Raw genomic sequence first — 9471 nt, 5'->3', positions numbered from 1 at the left:
TAATATTAAAACGGTTACAGGAGCAGTTCAGTTAGAATACAATGCTCTTCTTTTATTCATGTATTGCACGTATTAAGGTACGAAGCATAAACTTCTAAAGGAATTACTTAAAACGTAAAAATACAAACTGAATTAAACTATAATACATATGTTACAGTTACATTATTGATTCATCGCGGCTAACACGAATTCATTATTAATATATTTAATTGCGGAAAATTGATTTTTTTTTTAAACTAGTTACTTGGACCAGTCTCTGGTTTGAAATAATTTTCCCATAATTGATTATTATGCAGAATTATATGTGAGTATAGTATGCCCTGCGATGGCTTAACGCCCCATCTTGGGATAATTGTTCCCTGCCTTGCCTGTGCAATAGGCTTCTGACCCTGAATAGGACAAGTGGTTACAGAAAATGATGGATGGATGGATGCATAGTGTTGACCACCACCATCCCACCTCGGAAAAAAAAACGATAGTAAAGTATATGTGTGCCCCTTATTGTAATAGGAGGGACTGATTTTGCAGGACATGTGTTTTGTAGGGGTCAAACTATCCAATCAAAGCAATCTATAGTTTAAAAAGCAATCAAGCGATTAAGAAAAAAGAACTGTAAAAGATGTTCTGGTTACATATAGTCGATTTCACCAATGGAGTTTGTCCTGGTAGTGCGGTGAAGCATCAACTTGACAGTAATTTCACAATTTTGCTGGAAGAAAGCACCACGCAGGTGTCTTACCTGGTGTTTGTACACTGAAAAAAAATGACTTGTAGGATTTACTTAATAAAATTCCTGTAACAATTTGCACTAGTACTTCTAAGTAGATTTTGCTGCTGTAAAATGAAGTACAACTCACATGCCAGTATGAATGTAAATTAGTACTTAGTACTGAACAAGATAATAAATAAATGTTACATAATTATATTTCCCACGACCCAGTAGGATAAGCGGTTTGGAAAATGGATGGATGGATAATTATATTTAAGTAGCAAGTTTTATTTACTTTAATTAATTAAGTAAAATCAATTTAAAATCAAGTAAAATCAGTTTATAGAGAAGAACATTAAATAAATATTTATTTAATATATAAAAATATTAAGTAAATCTTACTTAAACTAATATAATAAATATTACTTGCCGTTATGATATAAATAAATAATTTTTATTATGTTTTCACTATTGGACTCTTCAGTTACTTAATTGTATTAAGTTAAATTACTCAATATAATTATGAAAATCTTGCAAGTTCTGTCCTGATAAATGTTACCAAATGAATGATTTTTTTTCTCTGTATTGAATACAATTTTATATCAGACCACACAACTAAAATGCATTACAATTAAAGTTTATTGTCAAACATTATCAATACAGTTATCACAAATCAGTATAAAACATTTCAAACTAAAACATATAAACACACTCTCACTCTCTCTCTCACATACATGTATTAACAATGTAAAAAAGTATTTCAACACTTCAAATATCCCTGGGGAGCACAGTTCTCTGACAAAAGTAATTGCAACATTCAAACAACTAATTTTCAACACACAGTATGTCACTCTCACGCACACTCACACACAGAGAAAATAAGTATTTAACAATTTAAAAAAACTTCTTAAATTTCCCTGAGGATTAAAACCCTTATTTTACACAAAATGTCAACAGCCAGAATTAAAACCTTAAAACTCTGTTACAGCACAACTACAACATTTAGACATTCCTGCAATTTACAATTTAACATTTAAACCATCTTACAAACAGGAAAATCGTTTTCAAAGCCAACAATTAGATATTGAACTTCTAAGAGAGAAATTTCAACTTTAACGCTTGCACCTTTTGGGGACATCTTGATCACATCTAATTACAGAAATAGTTTCTGAAATACCTCAAAAGTGTAGCGCAGTTTTGGGGGGTATGCAAGGTTGAGGCCATACATGAGCCCCATAAGCAGCATGCAAGTTTTCGCAGTACTGCCACATCCAGACATCATCTCCTGGCCTTCAAGAAGGATGGACACATCCACTGGCTCCTCTCCATCAGCACCATGGACGACCAGGATCTTGAGGACGTGTTGAGTGGCATCACTGCGACTGTCCTCCTGATCATTTAACAAAGATCAGCTTACATTAAATTGAGTGAAGTCTATTTACAGTGAACCAGCATTAGTAAAACATTTGTTGCAAGATGTCTGCATTCCACAGTATCCTCTACGTGACAGTTGCTTTAATATTTCTCTCAGCTGTGAGCAGTCAAAGCCTCCATACTTTACAGTAGCAGAAAACCCTATGACCTTGTATCCCTAGAGCAGGTTTCTTTTTTGTCATTATGCTTGTGAATCATTGACAAATCTCTCTTTAGTTTGTTCTTTCAGATTATATATTTTGTTGGCTTTTCCATTGTCTTATTTGGTTGAGCAGAAAACTTCCATCCCCTCATCTTCTTTCCTTTTTTATTTAAGAAGCAACTTGCTTTATTTATAATACATTAAGTTTTGAAATTGTATCATAAAGCAATTAAATTATGATTTACCAGGCAATCTTCAAGAAGTTTCTCCTTTTTCTCCCCAAGGTACACAATGATGCTATGGATAACAGCTTCACATCTCATCTCAAGTCTTTGGTTCTGTAAAAAATTTATAATGTCAACACTAAACAACTATTTACATACAATGAACAGTAAATTGAGACCAGACATGTGCAAAGAGCAGTGATTTCTGCACATGAAAAGCTAAAGTGGCCATAGGTGGAAATTAGCGGGAGAACATTTCAAGCTGGATTTAAGGAAGCACTTCTTTACGCAGCGTGTAGTCAGAGTATGGAATAGCCTTCCTGATAATGTAGTGCAAGCTGAATCCTTGGGTTCCTTTAAATCAGAGCTAGATAAGATTTTAACGACTTTGAGCTATTAGTTTAGTTCTCCCCAAGCGAGCTTGATGGGCCGAATGGCCTCCTCTCGTTTGTATAGTTCTTATGTTCTTATGTTTTTAAAGTTACAGATTGCAAGGGCTTGTGCTATGCATGTGGACATACCGCATATAAAGCATGAATCTTTGCGCTCTGTAGCTTCTCTGCCCCTGCACACGTCATCTTTTCAAACATGGCTCTTGCTCCATGTATGTTTGAGAGAGAGACAACAGGTCCTTGTCTGTTCATAAAAATATAAAGCCAAATTTTGAACAAACTTACCTAGCTCAGTTTGTCCAGGAAGGGTCTCAGCTTGGTCCCCATGACACCTCCCTTGGCCTTCATCTGGACAGTAAGTTTTGGTGTGTAGTGCTCAAGTTTAAACATGAACCTCTGCTCCAGGGAAACTGTTGTTATTCTGAAATTCCTCCTTGACCTGAATTGACAAAAGATTCAAAAGTACAAAATTACAAACCAGGTCAAATACACACTCATCACTTTCTGTCTCACACACACTCACTTGCTCTCACACACTCACTCGCAATGTCATTTTTTTGGTCACTACCTACAGCTTGTGACCATAGGTGATGGTAGGAACGTAGGTCGACTGTTAAATCGAGAGCTTTGCCTTTTGGCTCAGCTCTTTCTTCACCATGACAGACCGATGCAGTGCCTGCACCACTGCTGACGCTGCACCGATCCGCCTGTAGATCTCCTATTCCATCATTCCCTCACTCGTGAACAAGACCCCGAAATACTTAAACTCCTCCACTTGGGGGAGGACCCCATCCCCAACCTGGAGAGAGCATTCTACCCTTTTCCGGGTGAGGACCATCATCTCGGATTTGGAGATGCTGATTCTCATCCAACATTCATTTCAACATTAAATGAAAGGTTGGGTATCACAAAATTAGCAGGCCATGGGTCTGTTCGATACTCTGGGGACTTTTGTAAAATGTTGATGTCAGATGAACCAAGTGAGGAACCGTCATCCTGGCAAGACTGATCCAGTGACACTGAGATGAGGAAGATACAGCATCCTGGATGGGAGTTAACGTAAGAATAATAGAAGGTTCTGTTTTTACCAGTTTGATGTGTCTTTGTCCTTAACCTCACCAGTTGAAGTTAGAGTGAAGAATTGATTAATCAATATCTTTGTCCATATACATAACAGTATAATTTCCCTGGAGTTGAAAATGATCTTTTGCAGCCGCCAAAAGCTCGTCTACAGTGCTAGGGAATCCATCTAGAGGGGTTAACTTGTGAACCTTAGTCTCTTCCATTATGACTCGTAGCTGGATAGGTGACAACATTATCAGTTTTTGGCAAGACGACCTGCAAGAAAAAACAAAAAAAAACATTCAATGATGAGAAAACATATTTCAAAAGTACAGTTGGGTTTTGTAGGCTTGGGTGATAAATTGATAATGGAACGATAAGACATGGTCAACACAACATCGATGAATAGGATTAGATCCTTATTATACTAAAAAATGCACATTTAATAAATATAATTTTTTTACTAATTATAAATAAATGTATTTTGTATTGCTAATTTTGAGTCTATATTTGTATAATGTTCTACTACTACAGCACATTTGTCACATTTAACTTATGACAGAAAATATATATAAAAACCAAAGTTAATCTTTAGATCTCACACTTGAGTAAAAAGGAATGTTTACCGTTGTCAGAAAGTGATTTTAATTATATCGTTATATCGATATCTAATTATATGAAAAAAAAGATTTTACGATTTTTTCCATATTACCCAGCCATAGGTTTGCAGCTCAACTTCACCTACTTCCAAGGTGCGAGAATAAAAAGATAAAAATTCTAAATAGGTTAAAACTCTACATGTAGTATATTTGTGATGCCCGGCTCGTCCACTCCTCGTGTGTGCCACGCCCCCTGATTACCCACGTGTGCCTCCCTGATCGTCTCCAGCTGTGTCCGTTTACTTTAATCAGTCTTGTCCTATGTAAGTCCTAGTCTTGCTTGTCTCCCTTGTCCGTCATTGTGGTTAGCTGTGGTTAGGTTTGTTTGTGGTGTGGTTAAGTGTCTCCTTCTCTCAAGTCTTCAATAAACCCACAGTTTTCCCTGATTTCGCCGTGCCTTGCCTGTTCCTGACCCGCACGATCGCACTGCTGCCTGTCGTGGTCGTGACAATATTGAATAATTTTATTTTTTTTAAATCAGTGCTTTTCATCTTGTGATGAAAGTAGGTAATTAAGAAACATATTACAAGCATCATTTAAATAATGTAGAGCCAGATGCCGATCTAACAATATAGTTGTGTTATATCCCAGCCAACATGTCCACATGGGCCCCACATGGGTTGAAAATAGGCTACATGGGTTCCAAGTGGGCATGGGCTAGAACTGGGCAAATTGTGTGGGTACCACATGATTTACGTAACATGGGTCCTGATTGGGAAGCCAATGTGGGCTGACTGTATGGGCCCTTTATGGGATAGAAGTGGGCTAAGTGGAAGTGTGGTGGTACTGGGTAACATTATCTAGGGCCCATAAGGTTTCCATGACATGGGCCCCACATGGAATGCCCATGTGGATTGACTATAGGGGTCCCATATGAGATGCATATGGGCCAATTGGGCATGGGCTCTATCTGGTTAGCACTTTACATATGCCATATGGTTTCAATAATACTGGCCCCATATGGGAAGCCCATGTGGGCTGTTCATGTGGGACCCATAAGGGATTCATATGAGTCAAGTAAACATGGGCTGCAACTGGGTAACATGATCTTGGAAGGAAATGGTTCCAGTAACATGGGCCCCACATGGGAGACCTATGTGGGCAGACTGTGTAGGATCAATGAGGCATATATATGGGCCAAATAGGCATGGGCTGTACTTGGGTGTACTTGGTGGGCATCATATAGGGTATTTGTGGGCTTAGTGAGAATGGGCTTGATCAGGGTAACACTCTGTGGGCCGAGTAGGGATATAAGTAACATAGTTCTATATATGGGCTGACTCTATGGGGCCCATTAAGGATAAATGAGCTAAGGGCATGGGCTAGAACTGGTAGCCCATTATCTTAGACCCATATAGTTTCAATAATACAGGTTCCCTATGGGAAGCCCATGTGGACTGGATACATTGTCACTAAAAGGGATCAATGAGATTCTAGGGGGCTACACTGAGTTTGCTCTCTACAGTCTACGATGTCATCACTTGTCAGTCAATCAGTCACAGTCAGTTATACTCAACAATGACGACAAAGAGATTATGGCAAGGTAGGTGACATTATTGTAAAGGGGTGCTTAAATGATCTAACGTTAAAGTTAACATTACATAAGGCTAAGTATCTCTAACATTGAGAAAGAACCAGCTTGTTTTTGTCTGCTCAAAGCCTCATTTAATTGCTGATACATTTTTAATTAATTTTCCTTAGATATATACAATAAGGTAAATATGCATAAGGTAAGTATTTTGTTTTCAATCACCAGAGGTAAAGGTTAAAAATGAGAGAAGCTAAGAGGAGGAAGCTTAAATGCAGGCAACTACAGACATCTGTTAAACCATTAATTTACTGGTCTTTCATGTAAGTTAACTGGGCCAGGCCCTTTTGCTTAAGGCATCATGTATTTTGGTAGTAATACACCAATCACTGGGTAGCCCAGTCCCATTAGAAATTCATTTATTAATATTGTAGTGGCTGTTTGTCAACAACATAAAACAACTCCATAAAACTAAATCAAACAACTACTGCACCCTGCACAGGTACAATGTACTCAGGTAAAGACACAACTCTCCATTATTGCGATTTTGATGGTTTATTTCTCCCATTGAGCAAACAAACAGCATTTCTTTTCTCTCTTTTGCTCTGGTAAAAAACCATATGCTCACCACCCAGGTGTGCCCGCAGTCCTCCCTCCTACCTACATATATACACATTACATGTACCCACTAACGCCTCCCAGTCCATCCAATGAACATTACAATAAAACAAAATATAGCTCCAACAAAAAAAAAATAAAAGTACAAAACTGAACAACCAAGATATTATCTGTTGATAGATGTGTTATGTCATGTCTTTAATGCCTTCTCAGATGTTCCTTTCTCTTTAACAATTCTCATGTAAATGCAGAGTTCAGCAGAACACTGCAGGTGATGAGAAAAGAGCAGGGGAGACAAAGGAATGCAAGCAAGAATAGTCACAAGTGAATAGGAATCTAGTAACAGTCAACGTGTTGGACAAAAACACATGGCGCCAAGCCCTATACCTTTAATGTATGGGGAAAATGAAGTGACAGAGCTTTGTAACCTTTTTAATATAGGACTCACTAGTATAAAGCAAAATCATAGGGATTTCAAAGACAATTCCAGTGCAACAAATGCACAAGTCCCTTCTCAAACATAAACATGCAATTGAAACTATTGCTGCAAGCAGTGCAGAGTGTGAGTGGGGGTTCTTGGGGTAAATGCTTTTGTGATACCATTTCATTCCCAACTGAGAATTGAAAATATTACCTCAATAATGTTTGATAAAATTATTGGCCCTCCTCTCATTTCTTAGAACCCCACAAAGTTTGTAAAGAAGTGGGTGGCAACAAATGGTCTGCTGAACATTTAGTATGTGAACAAGGTTCAATACTGCACAGGTGTCTGCAGCCAATCTGGGATCTGATGAAGTAAATAATATATTAATAGGGAGAAATAACATGTACAAAAGTTAAGGAAATTTCATTGAGTTCTTTGCAATAAACTTTAGAGGATTATGGAAGACAATAAAGATTTCAGTATAACTGAAAGACCTAAAAGAATTTTTTTTCTCAAAAATGTTTTTTTTCTGTCACAAAAAAATCAATAATTTTAATTAAAAATAATAAAGCTACCATTGTTTTCATTATTGTTACTGTAGCCGAATTGTTAATGTCCCGCCCCCCAGGCCCAACCAGAGCCCCCACCTCCCTCCAAGACAGAAAATCTCAATTTAAACCCTGATAAAATCTATATATATTGCAGGAATATATATATATGGGCCCAAATACTCAGCCCACGTGGGCTGACTGTGGGCCCAGTTTGGGTGCGTGCGTGCGTGCGTGTGTGTATCCTGCTGGCATATTTATTGGGCAATGATTTAAAGGCAAAGATGTTTTGTTTGATAAATCCGATTTTAATAACAAGGCAAATGCTGCAGCTACCCAATTTATTTATTTGAAATCATTTCTTTTATTTTAAATTTACCGCGCGCGCGGTCGTTTTTTTCATGCAGCTCGCGCGTTTTTTTAAATTAAGCGCTGCACCGCAGAGGAATTCTGCAATAGCCGGCGGCGGTAGAAGTAGAGTTCTGCACAAGTGAGTAACATACCTGCCAGTTTGACTGTCACTATTGTATTAAATCATCAGTACTCTCGCAATATTGTAAGCGGCCGAATTACTTGAGCTTGGGTTATTTACTAGTGAACGTTTTAGCTAGCTGATCATAGTATTGCGAATCAACATAGTAAGTTACGAATCAAGCTAATAGCATACACTGTTTTAGCATTTAGCCCCTTCTGAAATAAAATGTGTTAAACATTTCGCTCAGAACGTTTGTGAAAGTTTAGAATTCTCCCAAAAATGATAGCTATATAATTGCTTGCTAAGCAACTGCCCCTGGCAGCTCTTCTTTGTTGCCCAGGTGTCCTGGGCCGTTGACAGGGCCGAACCGGGCCGCAAAAACTACAAGGTAGTGGTGTGGGATACTGCAAAATTTGGTATCGATTTTATACTAAATAAACAGATATCCAGTATCACCGATACCAATACCTTTTACTTATAAAAATAGCTTTCATGTATTGGAGAGCACTGTGTCATGATTTATGAAGTGAATGCATCATCAATATGCTAAATCTCAATGCGTTTTAATGATTACAAAATGATTTTGCAATTTTTGCTTTCTACTGTTAATTAATAATCGTGCTAATCGTGCATTATAAAACCCAGGGCAGGTTTTAAGCAAAGTTTATAGGAGAACTTTACTGGAGAACAATGGATGTTTTAAAACTTAAATTCTCTGTTAAATTTTTGTTCAGATATAATATAAAATTACTCCATTTCATTACACTACAAGTTATACTGAGTTGGCTTTCACCCTCTACCCCACACTCGAACAGTTTGATAAGTACCGTAAGGACGATCTGCTAGGGATAGCAGACTTCTTTAAGGTTTCGGTCCCCGCTGAAGCCTCTAAGCGGGTTATAAAGCAAGTGTTGCAGGACGAGCTCATTCGACAGGGTATCCTACCTGAGTTAGGCGGCTCGCCGAGTGTTGCACCCACTCTCCGCTCCATGGATCTCGGCAATCCACGCTCAGCCAGGGAGGATCTGCTGCTGACAATTCGGCTTAGGGAGCTGGAACTGGAGATTAAAAGGCAGGAGTACCAGGCTCAGTTACTCCGTGTCCGGGAAGTGGAGGTTGAAGCTGACAAGGAGGTGGCATTGCACAGGATGGGTATGGGTGAACAAAAACCTGTTCCCCTTCCGCGTCGAGTACAATCACCAAGTACAGCCCCTCAAGCCGACCTGCCTGCCCGTGACCAGGCTGATGCCCCAGAC

At 38.4% G+C, this 9471-nt stretch overlaps 1 protein-coding gene and 1 long non-coding RNA gene across 2 annotated transcripts in view; both read right to left on the bottom strand.

Moving 5' to 3' along the window:
* Window positions 1-9471, bottom strand: part of LOC125748303 (uncharacterized) — a 74583-nt gene that overhangs the window by 45637 nt on the left and 19475 nt on the right. The gene's annotated exons all lie outside the window — the stretch shown is intronic.
* On the bottom strand, window positions 1544-3683 carry LOC125748375 (uncharacterized). Its single transcript, XR_007399535.1, has 3 exons — window positions 3187-3683; window positions 2531-2623; window positions 1544-2099 (listed from the first exon to the last, which is right to left on the bottom strand). It is a non-coding gene; the product is annotated as an uncharacterized LOC125748375 (long non-coding RNA).

Source organism: Brienomyrus brachyistius, chromosome 9 (genome assembly GCF_023856365.1).
Source record: "Brienomyrus brachyistius isolate T26 chromosome 9, BBRACH_0.4, whole genome shotgun sequence".
Lineage (NCBI taxonomy): Eukaryota > Metazoa > Chordata > Actinopteri > Osteoglossiformes > Mormyridae > Brienomyrus > Brienomyrus brachyistius.
The sequence above is the reverse complement of the archived record's forward strand: the minus strand, read 5'-3'. Positions and strand labels throughout refer to the sequence as shown.